We start from the raw sequence: 22947 nt of genomic DNA on the forward strand, positions 1-22947 counted from the left end.
ATAAGATAACCACAAACTGAAAAGCATGAAACCACCAAGGCATTTATAACTTTTTTTTTTTTTTTTTTAAATAATAACTTTAACTATTCCTTGCTATTGGGCAGGCTGCGATCAGCTACCCGGCATAAAACTCTCTTTAATTTATAGCCTAAGGGATCCTTCCATGTTTAAAAGGAAGGAGCATGTAAAGATATACAATGTCTTTCTAAGCCTGTCTGTTCTTTGAAATGTCTTCATTAAAATGGAGATTTTGACTTTTTGACTGTGAATAACAGAAAAAGGACAAACCTGGGTTCTGAGTACCATCATCGGAAGACAGCTCACAGAAGATTCTGGCGTTTCATCTCAGATATTGTATTTTTGTATCACGGATAATTTTGCAGAGGCAAGGGAGGGGCAACAGGGCTATCTCAATTCCTGAAGACCATCTGAATTAGCACTGATTGCAGCTTTGTTTTACTTCAAACTACTGCAGCTTTACTGAAAGCACCTGGTCCTCCATTCAGATCTGCACCACTGGAAGAGACACACTTCCACAGAGAGACAGCTATGACAGAACCACCACTGCACACAAGGTGACAAGTGGTAAGCATCAGGCAGTGTCACCAGAAAGCTCTCAGTCACCATCCTTTGGTCTTCTTGACCAAAGAAACCGCACATCTCACAGCACAGCACTGGGGAGTTACTTTTGTGCACCATTTGTGAATCAAGGAAAGTTTCACAGTGTATAGTTAAACGTACATATTATTAAATATTCTATGTGTGTGTTTGCTACATTTTAAAATTTGTTTTGGCAGAATCCAATACTTCGAACAACGCCTAAACTGCATTAATGGCTGAAAGAAAGTAATTTTGGAGACATTAATCTTATCTCTTGATTGTGCAAAAGTCATGAAAACACCTGAAAAAAAACTGCTTAAACACAGCACTGCAGAAACACCATTTTTTTCCAATGCACCTAGTATTTCTTCATACAATCCCTACAGATGAGTTTTAATAATGTTAATACCACTGCTTTATTTGGTACATTTGTTATGACATAAATATCTTAAAAATAACTATAAATACTATGTTGGCTCCTAGCAGATCTTTCATTTATTTGACTTTCCTTCAATGAACACACAGAAATTTCAATAAACACTTAATAAATACAAATAGCTACAATAAATAAGTGTTCTTTCAGGTAAAGGTACTCTTTTTCAATTCATATAGCAACTGAGTTCCAGTGAAAAATGAAGAATGACTAAGAAATTTACTGGTTTTAGACCCATGGCAAGATAATGTACACAAAGATCAAGGCTGGACAAAGAATTGAGCTGAATATAATTGATACATACCAAACTTTAAAATGTCTATTAAGTAGATAGATAACAAAAGCTGATTTCACTCGAGGTCACTATATTCTCTAAATATTAATAATAACCTTGAAAAAACAACAACAACAAAAAAAAACTAAGCAGCTGTACAAGCAGGCAGAAAACAGTACTTTCTAATCCTGCTACTGTTCAGTCACCGTTGTAAATATCACGATCACCAGAAATCGTATCACTGGAAGTGATGATGATATACGAATTGTGTGCAAGTGACAGAAGCATAAAGATGAATTACATTCACAGGTATATTTTAAATGTTAAGACTGCCTTTCTGCGCTCTGTTCAGCAGATTTGTCACTTGTGAGCCAAAAACTACTGATTACTTGCATTCAATTTGCCAAATACAAAAGCTTTATTAGTCATAACAACGCTGCTGTTCCAAATAGACAAAAGAGATATATAGGATGACAAAAAAGACCAAAAACAAAAAAAACAAAAACCACACATCCTTTTTTCTCCAGGGTTAAGTGACCAGGGGCAGTTAAGTATGACTTAGTGTGGCTTCATTTTTAATGCATGCTACAAGTAAAATGATTGCAGTGTGGATCTGTGCTTTGATTTATTGTTTTGTAAGCATAAGAATTCTAATTTTAAGAAGCTATTCATTATGGGAATTGTAAAGAAAGAAAAATGCATAGTCTATCTTTCAGTTGTATATATACGCATTCTAAAAGTGGTTTAAGGAGGCACATGGATAACAATTTAATCAAGAAGAATTCGACAAGTATTTTTTTCCTTCTAACACAGATTGACTTCTAAAATATTAGAAAGCATTTTATAGTGGTAGAAACATATAAAACAAATCTGCTGTACCTCATTTGTAACATGTAAAGAAATTATAAAGGATTGTAAGATTTAAAACATTGAAAAAATTGCTTTACCTGTTATAGAATTGTTATGCATTTTTCTTCCTCCTGTTCTAAGTATCTGCTTCCTAGTTAGCATCTACAAGCCAAGCTCAGCTCTCAACAATGCAGTCACAGTTCATGCTCTTAAATCGGTTGGAGCTCCACATTCATCAGGGGGTAACATTCGTCCTTATGCACTTGCTTTTTACTTACAGACAAAAGATACAATAGTTTTCCACAGCTCAGAATGAATGAAACAAAGCCAATCGAAGAACCTACAGGAGTTTTTCTAAAATGGAAAATGTTATTTTCAGATCATAATTCTTGTTCTGAATATAACACTAAAAGTCAGAGACCTACAATTTTTTTTGGTCTAGTTGTGTAAAGACAAGATGTATGAATTACTGAAGACACGTAAGTCATACAGCGCTAAAGTGGTTACAGAAATAACCAAGTTTTGAATATTCATTGCTGAATATGCACTTTTCAGTCCTCAACCATTATCTAATAATCCACCAGAAAATTCTTAAATCCGTATGCAACACTTCCAAAAACACACTGAAAAAAAGTATTTATTGTTAAAGGACACAGCAGCATCTTACCTCTCCTTTCTCGTAATCAATAACAATTTAAGACAGATAGGCACAAGATCTTTCTACATGAAGTCTTACACATAGAATTAATCCAATACATCTAGGAAACACGTTCCTCAAATTTAGTTAACACTATTCATGGACATATATAATATGCAGAACATATACTGGGAAGTTCTTCTACAACAATAATTGCCATCTGTACATTTTCTTAAATTGGAATAACCCCAGTTATCATTCTGTTGCAGCATACTAAGGAAGAAAGGTATGTTTGTTTATACATTCATTATTTACTGAAATGTCTCAAGGTAACCTCTTAAAATATATGGCAATTTAGCTACCCTTAGTCATTCTGACTGTTAAGCTTAGCGCAGTCATTCGTAAATGCCAACACAATCTAATGTATTTTGTTCAGTCATTCACTGTGGGTTTTTTATTGATAAAACATAATTAGTTTTATTAAATGTGGCTTATACGTTACTTCTGCAAAGTGACTGAATATTAACATCTTTTTTCAAAACAGATGGAATTTTTTTAAGAATTAAGGAACAGCTTGAATGTCACTTGCATGAAAACTGTACAAGTATGACATTATTGTCATTTTTGTTGTTTGTAGCCATTTTTCGAAGTAACTAAGTTACTTATCACCGTAAAAAAAACAGACCTGATGGAAGAGAAAATGAGTTACATTACTGCTAAAATGAAGGAATATGACTTTATTCAAGTAGGCTCTTCAGCGTAGCAAGTAAATTATCATTGTTCTATGTTCCAAACACAAGGCTAAAGAAGAATGTATCTTAATCCCAGCTGTATTATCCTTACAGCAGAATTGGAGTTGATATATACATCTCGATTTTTGTATTGTACAGCAGTTTCCACTGAACTGAATTTCTGAAATGCTCTTACCTCACAGGGAAAGGAAAAGAAACACTGTATAAAGAAAGATTACGTCCACTGCCTCCTCATAATTCCTCAGCAAATTTCAAATTAAGAAACCTCTTTCTTCATCATGGCAAATGCATCAGTATCCTTCTGTGCAAAAAGGAAGTTGCAACTTTTCAACTCCCAATACCTACCAAAATCTCTACGAAAGACATCATTTATACATTTTCTTTAAGTCTTACCATTATAATCCTATTGGAGTGTAATTGCTGTGGCTAATATTCTTACCCTGTTATGAAAATGCTCAACATAAATGTGGCACTGAGTTGTTAAGATAATACATGATCATGCTGTGAGAGGGTAATACCTATACAATAGCCCTTGCCAATACCATAAATCTCTTTATTAGACAACAACCTATTACAGGAGATCTACTTAACTGTTTCCCTACTTAGAGGGCCATTTGGTGTTACAATAACAAGCTGACTTTTCACATTAGCAAGGATTAGCCAGTATAAATAATAAATCGACACTGAGTTGCTGCTCTTTTAGATATGGTAAGTCTTTCCTGGTGTTTAAAAAGAAAATCCAAATTAAAACCCTAAGACCACGATGCTAGGCTGAACATGTTAGTTAAGCTATAAGAACTTTAAACTTAACAAAACAACAACAAAAAAATTCAACTCTTGTATCAATTTACACGGCAGATTTATTACAGGAGAGCATATTACAGAGAGCTGCATCTGTTTTATGGAATGTGCATGCATACTGCTTTATTTCTTAACAGTATTACAGCAAATCATCTTTAAATTTACTGAAATGTTTTAAAATAAATTGATGCTGCTATTTTCCCAGAGAAGAAGAGCGCAGAACAAATTTAAGTTCCATCTATAATGCTTTTGTTTGGAAAGCAAGACTGTATTAGAAATGAATTCTTTTCTTCATTAAAAAGGTCTCAACTTCTTTGAAGGATCATATGCTTTCACCATCTAAATAGCTATAATACAAATTGTAAAACCTGTAGTACACCAGAACATTTCATTCACTGTGCTAGATTAAAAAGTAACAATTAAAAGCATGTCTGATTCTTCACTGTTTACAGATAAAATTATGTTCTGATACTCCTTGCTCTTCCTCATCTGTATTTTTCTTAAAAGCTTAAGCCAGCAAACCCTTCCACCGTTTGCCTGCTTAAGCACAACTGAATAAATTCATCAACTATACCAGGATAGAATCATTCACCTTTTTATAATACAGAAAAAACAAAATTAATAGTTAGCTTTGCATCTGCAATCATCTTGATTATGATTCACAACACTGCTTGCATAAATAGAAAGGACTTACCTATTGCTTTTTTGGCTAGCACACTACTCTGCTCAAGAGGAACTGAAGTCCTTAGCACTGTGTTGTCTCTCATGCTGACATGACATTTTCAGAATCAGAGAAGACAGTTTATGCAACTGAAATCTGCTGCCCGTCATAAAGAGCACTAAAACTGTTCTCCTGTACCTCGACACACGAGGATTGTTTCACTCCGTGCCTTCTCACACCTCCAATATAAAGGCACTCCTTCAAAAAAATAAATAAATAAAAGCAGCATTTATGCCAGCTCTTGCTTACTAATGATTTTATTTTTTTGTTATTTACTGCTACTGATGGACAGTCCTTCTAAAAGCTGTCATGCAGAGCCTTTCTGCCCTTCATAGCAGAGCATGCACAGCAGAAGGAAATTGTACTTACTGGAAACAGTTCAGCCCTGAATGCCCTGATTACTCTGATTATCTCATATACAAGCTCCCTCTGCAGGCAGTAAGAAGAATTAGCAAAAATATGTGAAAAATGTGGGTAACAGCTGGCACAGGGCCCCAAAAAGTCAGTGACTATTTTACAGGAATCCCCTCAGCAAACTTCCTTAACTGTTATCTGACACAAAGAGTTAACACAGAAGACACTTCTCTCCTCATGTCTGTGCCTGTTCTCTTCCCTTAAAAAAAGATTAAACATTCAGCTTTAGGCTTTCCTGAATCAAAACACACACACACTTCTTTTACAGTCACCTAAATTTTTTCAGTGAAGAAAAAGAATATAAGAAAAAAAAAAAAAATGCACTGCTTATCTAGAACCAAACAGAAATGAAAACTCACCTCAAACAAGAAAACAAAGCCATGCTATCCGGCGCGTCTCTCTAACCCAAACCATCACTGCATTTTACTGCTGTGAGACAACACCCAGTGCCACTGCTGGGTGCCAGGAGATGCGCATGCCATCTAGATTTAAAAATCAGTTGAGCTGAATGGTTAAGCTTACCTCAAAAATCAACAATGTCTCTAGAAGTTTATATCATACAATTTAGTAGCAACGTAATTTTCACTCAACTGGATTAAAATTGCTTTTCTTATGAAAGGCGTTACCTTACCATACAGTATCTTAAGTTTTCTATATAAAAATTCCACTAACACAAACGTGAAAAAGCTTAAATGAAAAAAAGCTGTAAATATTAAGCAGATCAAAATTAAGTCTCTGTCCTCCTAACCTTTAGCACCCACACACCATCAAAAACCCGGGCAGACACGAGGCACTGTTCATTTCCCTGCTAACAGGGAAAGAATGGAAGTATGCCGGGGATTTTGTTTCTCTTATAAAGCCAAATCCCACTTTCTTTACTTCCACGGGTAATGCCATTAGATTCATCAAGTATATTCATAAAATAAAAAATTAGGCCCTACATGAATTTCTGCCGGGAAAATAAATACCAAAATAAAATACAAGCTTTCAAGCCTTCGGAATGAAATTTAGGGAAAATAAGAAATAAAAAAAAATCCCAGCAGAAATAGACAGAAGCAGGCTTATGATATTCTAGTAAGATTACAGGCATTCCAAGGGACAGATGTAGGGCAGATTTGAGGCGTTCACCTCAAGAAGCTGATGGCTGCATCTAGAGCTCTTCCTTGCTGCCAGAATACCTTTAGCAATTAGATCCACAACCACTTATTATTAGATACTATTATTTACCTCCTCAAATGAGGAAAAGAATGAGGAAGGAGAAGAAGCAGGAAAAATCCAACATTTGGGAGAGATGATACTCTCTTCCAGCACAGGGTACAATGGCCAGAAGGGCGCAAGGATTTATTCTCATTTTCAAATACTGTCAGCGTGCAAGTGCCTTTCACCCTCTCTCACACAGCTCCCAGCCCCAGCTGCCCCCTCTCTGGCACGCTATGAGCCTCCTTCTCTCCCTCCCTCCCTCACCCTGCAGTGCTCTGCAGGCAAGGACCCGCTGCCGGGAGTGGTACCTGCGGTACTGAGGCACATCACAGCCACTGAGACACCTCCCTTCCATATTTAAATGCCAGATTTACCAGGAAAATAGTTATGGATTGGTCTTCTGGAGAAAATGCATGCCGTTCAAAGGGAAGATGTATCATTACATATTCTGTGAAAGAATTTTCCAATTCAGTCACTTTGCATAGGAAAAAGTCTAAATTAAACTTCAAAGACTGAATACAGGGACGTCTGGACCAGAAGAAAAGAATTATGCCTACCATAAAAACAGGGTTCGGAAATTTGTCAAGAGAAATGCAACATCAACAGCAGAACTTCTTGTTGGGAATCTCTCTTTAAAACATCAGTTTATTTAGAGCCGACAGCACCTATTGCTTGGGAATCATTTTGAGCACTGCTCACGCCAGTGTAGAGTGCTATACTGAAAAAGCAATAGATACGATACAGCAACAAAATACAGAGGAAGGTAAACTCCAGTCCCCTGCATGTGACCCCCCCACACAACACCACAGCACTGATTTCAGAGCCAGTCTCCCTGTTCACACCGGATCCCATCAGCAACAAGGAAAGCATCACCATCAGCAACAAGGTTGGTCATCCCCTCCCCAGCTGCCAGAAACAATTTTTAACAGCAATCGGTGTTAGATTATTCTGTCATCTAGAGCAATAATTGGGTTGAGGTGTCGACTGATACAAAAATGCCAACGGAGGGTAAAAAGGAAAGCAGCTGCCTCCTCAAAATGAGATTTCGGATTTTATCATGTCCGTAGTCAAGTAAATAAACAGAGGATAATTTTTAAAAGCGCAATTCTCCAGTGATGATTTGTTTTAGTCCTACTTGATTATTTTTCAACAGTCACAGATACAAATCTAATTGTACGTTATAAAGGTATACCTCTCTGAAAGGCATGCATATGGAATGCTAAGCTGCTCCACATGCTATCTCCACTAGATAAAACAGCAAAGGCACCTAAAAAATACCACAATTTGCTTATTCAAAGAGTTAATTCCTTACCAATATTCTTTACCATAAAAGTTATGAGCACTCCCAACACCTAATCTGTGTATCAAGGCCTCCCTAATAAGAATTAACATATTAAACTCATTTCTATCTGTACAGTATCAGAATTCAGGATCTTAAATAGTAGCCTTCACTCCTCTTACCTCATTCAAGTATTTTGTAGCTTGTGGTGGCCAAGTAACATATCATTGAAATATAAACACAGTATAAAAGAACTCATACACATTCAACAGCATCAAGTCAGTCTGCACTTTACATTAAAACTAATCCACTACCACCCCATATTGGCACTTCAGGAAAAAGGGAGCACGTCTCTTACAAACACAGTACAGGACAGTGCTTACACAGCAGCAATAACAACGTTGCTTCACAGAAATTTCACAGATCACAGGACAAAACAGGCCTAAACTCTACAGTATTTGTATGACAAAATGGAGTAAGATGAATCTGCTATGAGAAAAAAAAAAAGCTGCATTACTTAGGAAGGAAAATATTCTTAATACTGAATCTACTTAAGAAACCTAAGCAGCTTCTCAGTAGCTCTAACTGGATCTCCTCTGAAGCCATCTCTTCTCATGACTAAAATACAAGCACAGGTACTTAAACATTTCTGTGTAAATGTTAGTGCTTATAATGTGCTCCTAAGACATTAAGATTAGAATTAAAACCAAAACAAAACAAAAAAACAACCCACAGAACCAAGACAGGCCCTATTTTTCTCAACCCATGATCACTTGTCAAGCCATGATTAATGCTGTGCTCTGTAGAGGGAGACATTACATCTAGGCTACAACAGACCTAAATTTTACCCTAAGGCAGAAGTCTGATTTAAACATCTCTATTCAAAGTGACATTTGTCCTCTCTTTTCAACCAGTTTCCTCTGAAATTCCAGTAAACTGACTTTGTGACATACAAACGGTCCATTGATTCTAACTTGTCGTGTTGCCTGTCCTTGTAGCAAAGTTGGTTTTGGTGACTGAATGAAGCAAGATGTTATGCATTCAAGAAAAATACAGGAGCAGAGTCCATTAGGTGCTCTATTAAATGCTCGGTTGGAGAACAGCGACTACAATTTACGGCTATAAGGATTCCAGCTTACACAGAAGAGCTGAAGATAAATACTGAGGTCAACATTAAAAATCAGAAAATATTTTTATATTCAGGGGTAACAATGGCCTTCATATTCTGAGGTGATGAGCAAAGATTTTTCTTGTATTACAGACAAGAACACGAGCACCGTCAGGGCCACTCCGAAAAGTAATTACATTTTATCTCCTGCCTTTCACTCTGAAATGTCTGCTAAGGTATTTACATTTGTCTGTTAAAAGAACAACAAGTTAGACAGGAGAAAAAAACTGGTGGTGATCACTTATCTCAAGTAAATACTATTTCTCCAGTGAATGGTATTATCCCATCTATTTTATAAAGTTATTGTTAGATCCTCTGATTTATCTGTAACCGCTATTGTAGGAATAAAAATAAGACATGCTTATATTTTATAAAGAAACAGCCAAATAGCAGACCTGGACAAGTAGAATAGTCAATATCCTTCTTACTGAACATGAAAAAAGGCAATGTTTGATAATATTAAGCAATTTGGACAGTGCTGGCAAGTTCCTACTAGCCAAGGTAATCTTATTTCTTGCGCTTTTCAGGGTAAATTGATTTTTTTTTCCCCCTCCTCTTAGCTGCTCTAATAATTGGTCAAACTTATACAAGAGCGATGGGATTTTACCTAGCAGACAACACACGAAACAATCCCCAAACATGAAGCACCTTACTCATAAAAACCCACTTTTGTGGTAATTAAGCAAACTGTATTTAAGCTTGCTTTGTGCCAGGATAACAATCAATAGCATTTTGTTGGAGACTACACTCTACCTGCAGGTGTTAAGCATTGTGCTTGCCTCAGTCAGCCCAAGAAGTTTTTTATTATTAAGCCTTTCCAAAATCATTTTGGTAAATAGCAGGCTGGGAAGTTGAATCATTACAACATCTCACTAAGTAAATAAATAAAAAAAAAATAAAAATTGAAAAGAAATGTGGCATATACAAATTACACATTCTTCAAAAACCCATACAAAAACCCATTTAATTCAATGATCCATAATCTGGAGATGTTACAATTCCAAACTAGAACAAGATTTATTTTTTTTAATTTTTTTTTAAAGCAATCCATTTCTGGTTAACTATGATTGTCTATCTACTGAATGCTGTAAAACCTGAATATTCATTAAGGAAATGTATTTCTGTAAGTAAACCGCTTGGAATACAATCTTCACAACCCATGCTGTAGAAACATATCTTGTACATTAATGGCAGAAAGAACTATGAAATTCAAGAAAATGCTTGACGGGAAGGGGCTGTAAGCCTGCCATCTTTCAGCTTTAATACGAAAAACGATTAAAAGAAAAGAATCATATTTGTCAAAGCAAAGCTGGAAGGAATTCCTAAGCCAGCTATATACTCACATCATATCTCATGTTCTATCTGTATTCCAACAGAGCCACCTCGTACTTTTATTTTCAGAACTGTTGGAAACAAAATGCATATATCTTTGAAAACTACTTAAATATTAAATGTGATTGTTATGACTATTGAGAATGGCCCTAAAATAGCTTTTTGTTTTTCCAGTTTTCTTGACATCCAATTACAGCCGTGATGGCTTAAATCTTTTACTTGTTTCAAACTGAGATTTTATTTTTTTTTTCAAAAAAAGACCATTTTAAGTCCAAAAGCAATACACAAATACTTAAGAAGCTGAATAAAGTGTAATTCCAAATCACATTTGTACATCACAAGCATCAATCCTAAAAATAATAATGCTTCAAAGCTGTCTGTGTAACATGACATCTCCAAGTAACACGTCTGACTATGAATTTCACTAACCTATGCTCTGAAGTACACTGCTCTGTAACTGACTGCTTGTCTACCTATGCATGAAGATGATTTCAATTACACACTAGATGTAGTTAAACTTCCCTCGCAGTTCACCAGCTAAAATCTTTAATCGCTACTCCGAATTCTTCTACTATCTTCCATTCACACAGGTTTATCAGAGGAAGGCAGAGAAGACTAGCAGCGATTTTTGATACAAAGTATCTCCAGGTGGATACTAGTAGTAGGTTTGTTTTCCTCCCATTACTCCCAGGCACAGTCCTGTTCTCAGCAAGAGCTGCAGTAGAAGTGAACAGTTTTTCTTTATAGGCACGCCAACACTTCAGGTGGACAAGGGATGAGCACTGGCTTGGAAATATGTATCCTTTTAGACCAAATTTCAAGTAAAAAAAATTAAAAAAAAAATAAAAATCTAACCATTCAAAGCATTAAACCTTATACTAGATGAATATTACTGCCTACCTGTCAGAATTCATGACATACTACACAGTTGTACTGCATGGACAACCTGGAAAAACATTCTCCCTAGCTGGAGACCTCTCTTTCTAACATTCACACCAGTGAAAGTCATGGACCTTCTAAAAAGCTCTAACTCAAGACTGCAACATTTTTCCTTCATCAGAAACACTGTATTTTTTTATTTTTTTTTTTAAATACCACCTTAGCGTCAGCTTTACATAATGCCTTTTAAAAACAAAAATAACAATTCAACCCACATTATTAACCATAACAGCTACACGCTCCTAAGACTACGCTACCTGGTTTATTTAAATTTTAATAAGGTGCCTCCTTACAAGATACCAGCATTCCTGAGCAGCCCTTTCTAGACTTTAAGCATTAAAAGCAGCGAGAGATAAATAAAACATCGAGAAAGCTTCTGAAGCTATCACACAAGGAGCAGGCAAACTTTGCTTTATTTTTTTTCAGAGCTCTCCTCTTGCTCATTTTGAGAAGGGAAACACCCAGCAGCCTGGTGTTAATGTCTCTGCTGATTGTGAAAATTGCAGCAATAAAAACTCCAACTGCTTGTCTTAAATTAAGACTTGCAAGACTACATGTGAGATCTGTATCTTTACGTTAGTTTTTATAACATTTGGAAGTTTGGTTGCCTGCTTTGATGTTGGTCTATTAATGAGCAGGGGAGCCAAATGCCAGGAAAAAAAAAAAGAAAAAAAAAAAAAGAAAAAAAAAATGTTTACTGGTAATTCTCAAGTCAAAACCTGAAGTAATTGGTTTCTCCTACCCCACATGATCCCATATCCCGGTTCCCCCAACCACCAGCGCCCTGAGCCAGCTGAACGTCGTCTGCGCTTTTTTGCTGTTGCCAACACAGAGTAAGCTACAGTGATTGAAAATGGCAGCTGAAGGGCTGCTGCTGCACATTATTTTTTCTCTAAGTGGTCCAATTTTGTCATCTGAACGCTGAAAATCTTCTTTCCGCTCTTTTTTTTCCCCCCAAATCCTGAGAGTTTTGTCAAATTTCAGGTTGCCATCATACGAACCAAAGCGCAACATCTTCACTACAATTTTTAGATTATCCCTAATAGCTGTAAGGATAATGCCCTTTCTTCCCAGCACTCTGCATCCTGAGCAGCCTAGTTAACAGCAACTTAAGTGTGATAATGGCAATTACACCAATATGTTCCTTTTGTACACCCAAAGGGTGCTGCTCCAGACAGCTGAAGATTCTAGATAAATAAACAGCTGAAAATTACCGGAAAGTAATGATGTGCCATTTTAGGACCACTAAACATGCCTGTTTACAAAATGCCCAAACGCTCATTTAAGAATAACAGAAATCTATATGAATTATTTAATTGCAGGAGGTTTTGCAAGGCATACCATATCTGCTTAGTTCCTTCATTAAATGAAAGGAGACTGCAGCAGGAGTGAGAACATCCTGTTCTAAAGGCACAGCACTTCCAGGGCTTGAAAGTAATAGTAACAATAATAATAATAATAACAACGATAAAAAATAAAAGCACCTTCCCAATAGGGGGACCACCCCCACCAGAAAGAGAGAAAAAAAAAAAAAAAAAAAAAAAAAAGCTACACACCAAACTTAGAATACCTTTCTAAAAACAGAAAATATTTGTTTCCATGCTTGTACCATTAACCGCAAGGTATGGAAGGAAGGAATGGAGGAATAGGAAACCAAGACATAGGAAGTTCTCTTTTTTCTTATTCCCCTCTGCCAGAGACGCAGAGCAGCTCAGCCCCTCTGTCCCTGAGAGGCATCTGGCCCTGAAGAGGTCCCATCACACTGACAGATAACTGGATTGGGGTTGGCTTTTGGCTTGGATTATGAGCATTGATTTGCAGAGATAATGGAAGGCCAGGCCGGCCGCCTCCCCTTCATACACATGGAAATGGTCACAAACGGGCCCAAACCTGTGCACGTTTGCCATGTACAACAACAGCGGTACACGTTCCACACCGCCACCAGAACGCTTTGCCGTATCTGTTATCAAACTATTTTACAAGGTAATAGGTAACAGTAAATTGCAAATGAAGTTATCTCAGCAAACTCACTATAACTGATTAAATGAGATTACAAGAAAAGCTCATTTCACTTTTTTTTTTTTTTTTTTTTTTTTCTTTTTCCCTCTCCATAAGAGAGAAAGGAAATGGAAGCATAAGGCCGGTGGAGCTCTGAACTTCTCGAGGCACTCCGCACAGCACCCCACGGCACCAGAAGGCCACGAGGAGCGGTCGGCTCGAACTCATCGCCCGCGCCACGCGGCGCCGGTTCGCATTCTCTATCTATATTCCCCGCGCGGTGCGAGTCCGGAGCCCCCAGCAGGCAGCGGGAGCCGTCACCAAAGGTCACTTTTCCTTTTCTTGGAACAAACCATTAATCAATAGAATAGAATTGTCTGAGCGCTTGCAGCGAATGGACCCTGGTTTTCACTCCCGTAATTGCAAAACAGCCTAAGTTCAGAAACATCACCCACACTCCCACCTCCCCAATTTTGCCCCCCTTTCAATCCCTGCTGCCCTTTGGGCCTCTGCTTGGAAGCAAATGGAAGACGAACTGAAGTTTTCTCAATTGAGCCGGAGCCGAGAGCCCTTTGATATGCTAATACCCCCCTTCAAACGGTACGGATTCACACTCGCATTAATTTCCAAACAATTTGTGCAGAACCGATGAAAATGGCACCTCTTGGGTGGCGGGGGGGGGGAAGAAGAAGGGGGAGGAGGAGGGGCTGGGGCGACCAAGAGGGGGCGGCTGGGGCAGGGGCAAGCAGAGCGCTCCTCCCGCGCCCCTCTGCCCCCAACCCCCCCGACCCGGCCGACCGGGCAATTGCGCGACGGGAACAGCACCTGAGCGCGTCTGCCCCGGCCCGGCCGACAAGAAGCTCGGCGGTATTTTTAGAGGCAGACACAGCAGTGCTGCTCCTGACACGCTCTGCGTTCTGTCTCCAGATGGCCCCAGATTTCTATATGTGAAAATAAATAGCCAAAAAAAAAAAAAAAAATGTTCTCACTCCACAACCGACAAAGGGCGATTTATTCTCTTCTCCTCCTTTCTCCACCCGCACGTAAGGGGCGCTTGGCCGACTGCACACAAATAAACCCGCAACACAAAAAACTCTCGAGAGCGTTTAGCGAGCACCGACGCAACTTTCCCCTCGTGGGAGCCGCACCGGGGCCTGTTCTGCTCCGGGGGCCCCGCAGCTCGGCGGGGGGGGGTGAGGGAGGGAAGGGAGAGCGCGGGGCCTCCGCAAAGCCGTGGGGGGGGGTTGCAAGGGGAACCTCCGCGGGGGTGAACGAGGCGGTGCGGGGCCTCGCCGCGAGCAATGGGCCTCGCCGAGGGGCGCGTGCCTCCGCCGGCGGAGGGGCCGCGGGCAGCGCGTGCCCAGCACCGAGCTGAGCCGCGAGCAAAGTGCCGGGAGAGGGGAGCCGCGGAGCGGGGCTACGCTTACCTCTCTAAGCCGAGGGCGGGCCGGGCTCTGTGGCCCCAGCGGGACCGGCGGCCCCGCCGAGCTGGTGGCGGTGCGGGGTCAGCCCCGGGCGGCGTCGGCGGCAAGGGGCGGCGGGCGGGCGCTGGGCGCTGCGGCGCGGCGGTCTGGGGCTGCGCGCACGGCGGCTTCTCCTCCGCGCAGCCGGCCGGGAGGCTTCGACGCGGCTAAGTCAACATTTTCCTGCGGTTCCCGACGCTCCGCTCCGCGCGAAACGTACGATGCAGCCAGGCTCCCGCAGGCAGGCGAAGGAAAAATTCAATTAAATGGCAAAAGGAGCGGAGGGGACGAGGTGCGGCGCGCCGGGTGCGCCCAGCCTTGGTTGGAGTCCTTTCTGCGCAGCGATCGGGAGGAGGGAGCCGAGGCGATGCCGGCGGCGGGAGTAGCGGGGAGCAACTCACAAATTTTGCGACGAGCCCCCCCCTCCTCTGTCTCTCTGGCGTTCGCGGCGCCCTAATTCACATCTCCCCCGGAGGCTCCGGCCTCGCGCGGCCCCGCCGCTGCTGCCCACCGTCCTCCCGGCCCTGCTGCCCCGCCGGCGGCCGGAGAGCGGGCGGGCACCGCGCGGCACTGGGAAAAACGCAGTACGTACACAGCAGGAAAAAAACCCCAATGAATCGTATCGCAGCCTCCTTTTTGCTCATGCACCTCTCCGTGTGTGACTGGGGATCGCCAAGTCCTGACACAGACTCTCCGGCGGCTCTGAACTGGAGTCACCTCCAGCCTCCTCCCCCTCCAATCTCCTCCCCTCTCTCTCTGCCTCCCCACCCCTGGACTCAGCTAATCATATAAACATATTAGCACGTAGAGCGGCACCGGCGAAGGACAAAAATCTCTCCCTTCCTTCCTTTTTGTTTTCCTTCCCTTCCCCCTCCCTTCTCCCAGCCGTGGGGGTTAAGGCCGGCACCCGCCCGGCACCCGCTCGCCTCCGAGGCCGAGCGCTCAGCGCCCGCCGCCGCTCCCGGCCCAGCGTGGGGACGCGGAGTGGCCGCCCGGCTGCTGGGGCCCGCCGCTGCTTGAGAGATGGGGCCGGCCACCCGCCGCCGCCGCCTCCCCACGGCCCCGCTGGCTGCTGACGCGCCGCAGGCCGGCAGGCGTCTCCGCCGCACTTTCTCCTTGGCCGTGCCCTGCGCGCAGCGCTGCCCAACTTGTGCGTTCGGCCCGGGCCGGGCCCAGGTGCGGCGCGACGTGCCCGGTTGCTGCAGCCCGGCTCTGTCCAGCCGACGCCGAACGCACTGGACCGGCGGGCGGCCGAGCAGGGAGCCGGCGACTCCTTCCCGGCCGCCGAGCGGCTCCCCCAAGCTCCTCGCCTTTCCCTTCGCCAGATCTCCTCCGGCTCTCCCTCCTCCCGCAGCCGTCGCCAGAGCCGGCGCTGCGAAGCGATGCGTTGGGGAAAACGTGTCAGGGCAGGGTAAACAACACACTTGGAAGCGATTTAAAGGATGCTAAGTTGACTCATTCTTCTGCTCTGATGCAGAATGCAGGTTGGCAGCGCTGTTGCATTCCTTCTCCAAATCCCATCTTAGAAAGGAGGGCTTGGGATTGTTGTTATTTTATTTATTTTTTCCCCTCCGTGTTGATGCAAATTTGTGAGGATCCGCTCCGACCTTTCGGGCTGTGCCGCATGCACGGGGCCCGGCTCTCAAGGTCAACGAGAAGCAGCTGAGCGCCGCACGACTCGTCCTGGCGGGGAGGACACGGGGGGGACAGGGGCCGCTGCGAGCGCCCGTGCGCGGTTCCCGGGCTGGGGCAGCTGCGGTGGCCGGAGGGGCACAGCGGGAGATCAAAGCGGCACAGACTTGGCCTGATCAGCCCACCAGTTATTTATTCAGTTAGTTTAAACCATTCCCTCCCTTTTCTAGCTGCAGCAGTGAAATACAAGCCCTCTCAATTGCATCTGCCCACAGGATCTCTGGCACAAGACCCAGGGCTTGTTAAACTCTTCTAGGTCCAAAGCGCATTGACAATTCAGCTTAAAACGCCCACACCACACCAGGAAATTGGGGTCGTTACCTTTTGTTAATGCTAACGGCTTATTTTTTAACTTAATTATTTGGACTCCACTGCATACCTATGCAATTGGTGCTCCAGTTCTGAAAATTTTAACGTTCACTAAGAGAAACATGACATATTTAAAGGAAACTGGATTGTTAAGTCCTTGCCACAGGAGGTAGTAGGAATCACAGAATGGGCCCATGGCTCTCCAAAACTACTGGAAAATTTCAACATATTAATGTTGTTGATCAGTCCCTGGAAGCACCTATGCACCACGCTGGCCTTCCTCCAGCCACAGCCCTGAGGAGTGGGGAGCAGCCCCCGCCACCTGGCACAAATGGAGGCGTTGTGAGAGCATCTTCCCGAGGTCAGCTTCAGCTGGGTTAAATCTGCAGGCTGCCTTGAAACAAGCTCAGCATGGGAGGACAGGAGATCGTGTGTCTGTGTGATAGTTTTATACCTGCTATGTATAGCTAAAAGTAAAAAAGATGGGTTACATGAGTGCAAAATGCAGTGAAAGAGCAGGTTTTCTATTTTTTCCACACATTTTTTTTAAGTTCTCTGTACATCACCAGTATAGCTGTATGCCCTTTCTTGCTGAAAATATCCTTATAGATATCTTTATAGAACCCTAAAGAACCCCTTACGCTCTAATTGGAATTCAATCATAAAGGCGTTTGGATGTATTTTATTAGAAACGTTTTCCTTGAGATGATTGGATGTTTCTCTTATGGAGACATCCTTAAAAAGGGAGTCACAGAGATGTAAAGAGATCCATATCGATTGGCTCTCGTTTTACCATATATCCAACATATATCATTAACGCATCCTACTTTTTGTCAAATAAATGCACTTGCAGATAAACAGTGGTTGCCCTGAACTAACAGCCTTTTCCTTAGTTGATGAGATCAGGACTTAGCCAGAAAACAGTCAAGAGTACAACAAAAATTATGTGGGGTTGGCAGTTTTCCTTGGAGAGGAAGCAAGAGAGGAATTCTTCCATTTAGAGCAAAATACTCAACTGGTTTCTGTAAGACATTTTTACCCTCCTCAAAGGTTGAAAATATCTGCAGAGCTGGGGCTTGTGTTAATATCTGCTGAAGAGGATTTGCCTACACAGATTCAGCTGCAGGACTGAATTTTTTTTTCCCCATTTTCGTCAAAAACTTCTGGAATCATATTTGTTTCTGCATGCAGAAAGGGAGTTTTACAGCTCTGAGTTGTAAAAGTGAGCTTTAAACAACTGGTAACAATGTAAACAGACACCTTTCAGCATTTCTTCAGAAAACATGTGTTTCCATTAATTCTCATTGAATCCAAACTAGGATATAAGAATACCTGGCAGAAGCGTATATCCTTTTGGCAAGTAAAACATTCAAGCAATTAATTTGACTTCATATGAATCAGCATCTGTTTCTTTAAAGCAGGAAAATTCTATACACATGTAGTCATAGCATCCTTAAATCCAATCCTTTGTTTTTCACTCCGCCACAATTAGTGCCAGATTTGAATATTAAGATACAAAAAGGAGTTGCAACAGATCAAGTCTCTTTTCAACACTAAAACTGCCCCTTGTTTGCTTTTTGCTGCATCCCTTTAAAATATGTACTTCATTCCAAGACCCCACAAGTAAATACAGAAAGATTTCCCTTCAAGTCTTGCTTTGCTGCTTCATCACAAAATATCAAGCTTAGAAATACTGCAAGCAATGTCTTACTCCTTCTAAGACCACTTAAAAACATTTTTACCTACCCCTTTTGCTAACATTAAATTCTGTAGTGTTCCAGCTTAAGCTGTATATTCTGCGTGCTTTGCTATCAAATTACTTTGGTGAACCTGCTGGCTTTTGTCCTTGAAAAGCTAAAAGCAAATTCATCGTAATTTTTGGAATAAGCACAAGATCTGTATGTCACTGAGCATTTCTAGGGACTGTCTATAGGATGGTAAGAACTGGAAGAGATGTAATTGTCAGCTGTGTGTTTGGAGAAGGTGTATCTGAGAAAAATTAAAGTTATGGCATACAATAGCCAAATTGTGATGTCTACAAATATGATACTGCTGACTTCCCTAGAGGGTTTAGTCGCTGTTGTTTTGTGGGAATTTTTACCCTAGAAGTGCATCTTACATCCGTCTCTCCTTAAAAAATATGACTTTAAAACGTTTGAATAGCTTGATAAATATTTTCGTATTACCTTAACAGTCACTTGTTCCACGAGAAATGGTTAGCGTGGATTTTATGCAACCTGTTTTTCCATTACTGAAGTTTTATGAAATGACTGAACTTTAAATACTAGCGGCTGACATTTCCTCTTATCTGTACATACTCGTGTGAATAACATATCTACTAACAAATAATTAGATGTAACATTAGCAAAGACTGATGGAAGAGTTTGCATATATATAGTACAGTAGCATCAGCTAAAAGTGGTGTGATGTAAAGATGTGGTTTAATTTGTACGTGTAAAGGCTGCGAACTATTATACAGTCTTACCATTACAGCTCAAGAATGAGAAGGCCAAATTTTGCTTGCTTCATTTCGAAAGAAAACCACCAATTATTTTTCCAGACAAATGTATGCAAACAAAGTGTGAACGATATAAACTATAATAGGAAATATGTAATGTATTGTCTTAAAACTTTAGAAATATATCTTTACAATTACTGCTCTTTTAAACTAAGTAATTGATTTAAGTGTCACTTGGGGAAAAAAAAATTGAATTCATCAATAAAGTGAGAGAATTCTGCAGCTGTTCCCAACAAATAAACACAATATGAATTTGCATTAAACATAGTTTACTTCAGTAATCAATTTTAATGACTTATAATCTATATCATTATTTAAGAAATGACAAAATCATTGACTTACTCATAACGCTTGCTAATTGTTTTTTAAAATAAATTCTACACATGACTAGGGAAACACCCATTTCCATTTGCTTTATGTTAAATCAACATCTAACCACTCATGGTGATTTCATTCAAAGCAAACAGAAGGAACACATTAGCTGTGTGGTTAAAGAGATTGATGGGCTTCAAACATTTTAACCATGGATGTTTTTTTTCCAACTGTAGAAACTCATGTTTTTAATTTAAATAGCTTCAAGAAAATGAAGATCATTTTATTCAACAAAGCTGTTGTTTCTTATTTCTTAAATAGAAATTAATTTAATTTGATTTAATTAAGTAATATTAGAAGCAACCTTGTTCACAAAAAATGCATCTATGAAACAAAAGCATGTGTATTCCATATTAACTAGGTATGCTGAAACAGGATTCTTGTATCACATTAAGAAATAAGAAGACATCAATAAGATTTTTTAACATTCAGACGCATGTTTTTGTGTTCATGCTGAGATACTGCAGTTGTTTTTCTCCTCTATGAAAAGGAAATGTTGGGGAGTGATAAAGCTCTGTGTTGCTGAAGAAGTACATTCTCTACTAGAGGCTTTGGGTATTTGTGTGTGTGTGTATGTTGGTGGACAAGAGTTTACATTCTAGAGGCATGTATAAAGGCCAAAGAGTTTTCAAAATTGAGCTGTTAGGAGTCACGTAGCAGAACATACTTATAAAGAGACAAGTACAATTCCCTGTTTTCATATAAAATCTCAGTACAGGAATTGAAACAATGCTATCAGAAGAGGAACTACAGTGCTGAGCTTTTGGGGAAAGAGATGTTTAATGAGATCCTAATTCTCCAACTAGGCTTGCACTTGTCTAGGTTCCCTTTTATCCAACTGCCTAGGCATTATTTCTGTATTTAGACAGCAAATAAAGTTTCTTATGGAACAAAGCAAGGCTCAGGAGAATTCTAAGAAATTAAATTAGATTTTTCTATTTAAAATAAATGTAATTTTGTTCTGGCAGGTAGAAAGCTGCCCTGTCACCCTCACTGTAAAGAAGATTTTTCTCATGTTCAGATGGAACTTCCTGTGTTCCAGTTTGTGTCCACTGCCCCTTGTTTTGTCACTGGGCACTCATAGAAAAGAGCCCAGCCCCATCCATTTGACACCCACTCTTTAGATAATTATTAATAAGATCCATTCTCGGTCTCCTTTTCTTGGGCCTGATCAGCCACAGGTCTCTCAGTCTTTCCTCAAAAGGGAAGTGCTCCAGGCTCCTCATCATCTTTGTGGTCCTCTGCTGGACTCTTTCTAGATATTCCCTGTCTTTCCTGAACTGGAGAGCCCAGAATTGAACACGGTATTTCAGTTGTGGCCTCCCCAGGGCAGAGTAGAAAGGGAGGATCACTGCCCTCAACCTGCCAGCCACACTCTTTTTAATAAATCCCAGGATATCACTGGCCTTCTTGGCTACAGGGGCATTCTGCTAACTCATGGACAACCTGTTGGCCACCAGAACATCCAGGTACTTCTCCACAGAGCTCCTTTCCAGTGGGTCAGCCCTTAGCCTGTACTGATGTCTCTGTTTTTTCCTCCACGAGTGTAGGACTATACATTTATCCTTTTTGAACCTCCTCTCCATCCAACTCTCCTGCCTGTCTTGGCAGTCCCAAATGGCAGCAAGACCTGGTGTGTCAGCCACTCCTCCCAGCTTTATATCGTCATCAAACTTGCTGAGGGTACATTCCGTTCCTTCATCCAGGTCACTGATGAAGATCTTGAACAAGAGTAGACTCAGTACCAGTCCCTATGGAACAACACCATTTACAGGCCTCCAACTAGAATCTACATCACTGATCACAACCCTCTGATCTCTGCCAGTCATTCACTTCTCAATACATCTCACTGTCTACTTATCTGTACCACACTGCCTAAATTCACTTACAAGGATGTCATGGGAGACAGCATCAAAAGCCTTGCTGAAGTAAAGGTACACAACATCCACTGTTTCCCCTCATCTTCCCATCATAGCCATCATAGAAGGCTACTGGATTTGTCAAACATGATTTCCCCTTGGTAACTGCTCCTAATAAACTTATTTTCTTCTACCTGCTTGAAGATGACATCCAGAATAAACTGTTCTTTCACAGATTCACTTTCACAGATTCAGCCTTTAGTTTCCTGGGTAAATACTCATCTTTATCTGCAGGGCTCTACAAACCCATGAAGATTTAAATGCTTATACTTGGTGTACAGTTAGCTTTACTTTCATAAGAAGTTATGGCATAAAACACACCAACTTACTGGACCAACTTCCAGAACTCAGGCCTCCTCATTCCAACTGGCTACCCAGACCACTGAACTACAATCATGTTTTCTCTGGTGCTCTCTGTTTCTGACCCAGTGAATCCTGAATTGCTTTCTGCCTGGTATGCAGTTTTAACAGGAAAAGTGGAGAATATCTCCATCTGTGATCAAGCTGTGGGTTAGAGAACTTGTTAGCTGGAAAGTGAGGTGCCTGTGAGTCCCTTCTGGCAGGAGAGAACTGATCCTATTTCACAAAGGACAAGTCTCCTACAGCCAGATGCAGAATAAAGGTATGGCTTTAAAGGAAAGTGGTGATTACTGATGAATTTGTGACAGGATAACTGTGTTGGTGGGTGCCAGGTGCTCGTTAGATGCTCAGTTCTGTTTTACAGGCAGTCTTAGCAATGACATAGACATAGACCTTCTTAGTTTGATTTGTCTTGACTGAAGCAGTATTTGGCATAATGAGCATTAGAGCTGAAGGAATATTCAGCAAAAAGTCTGGAAATGCCTACTGAACAGGGGCGTCCTCCCCAAGTAGGCAGCACTGAAGCAAAAAAAAAAAAAAAAAAAAAGCTTAAGGGCTTATATTCCTTCCACGTTTCTCCCTTATAGTTTAGCTGTCAGAATTCTATACAATGCCTAATGAAAATCTGGTTCATAATCACAACCATCAAGTTCAGAGATGTGGTAATAGGTTATGAACAGGAAAGAACGGGGTATTCGGGATCAATCATGAAATAAAAGAATCTCACACTGGGTATTCCTCACCTCATGATTGCAATTTTCAAATTTCCTTATCAAAAGGTAGGGCTTGAGAGCCATATTTGCTTCCAAACTTACACATTCTAGTTCATATATACTGTTTGTCAGTATGCCACCAGATTTTATTCTGTAAGAACAAGTGTGGGGTTTTGTTGTTTTTTGTTTTTGTTATTTTTGATT

General features: G+C 40.9%; 1 protein-coding gene across 26 annotated transcripts in view; it reads right to left on the bottom strand.

The window, feature by feature from the left end:
- Positions 1-22947, bottom strand: part of ADGRL2 (adhesion G protein-coupled receptor L2) — a 376420-nt gene that overhangs the window by 140026 nt on the left and 213447 nt on the right. For 10 of the 26 annotated variants that reach the window (XM_032446407.1, XM_032446400.1, XM_032446409.1 and 7 more), the window contains exon 1: positions 14825-15576. The exons of 1 other annotated variant lie outside the window; for it this stretch is intronic. The gene's annotated coding sequence lies outside the window, so the exon portion shown is untranslated. Of the gene's footprint in view, positions 1-5040; positions 5058-14824; positions 15579-22947 lie in introns of those variants that run through there. 15 more of the 26 variants (XM_032446403.1, XM_032446401.1, XM_015870277.2 and 12 more) reach the window with 3 other exon arrangements.

Source organism: Coturnix japonica, chromosome 8 (assembly GCF_001577835.2).
Source record: "Coturnix japonica isolate 7356 chromosome 8, Coturnix japonica 2.1, whole genome shotgun sequence".
Taxonomy (NCBI): Eukaryota; Metazoa; Chordata; class Aves; order Galliformes; family Phasianidae; genus Coturnix; species Coturnix japonica.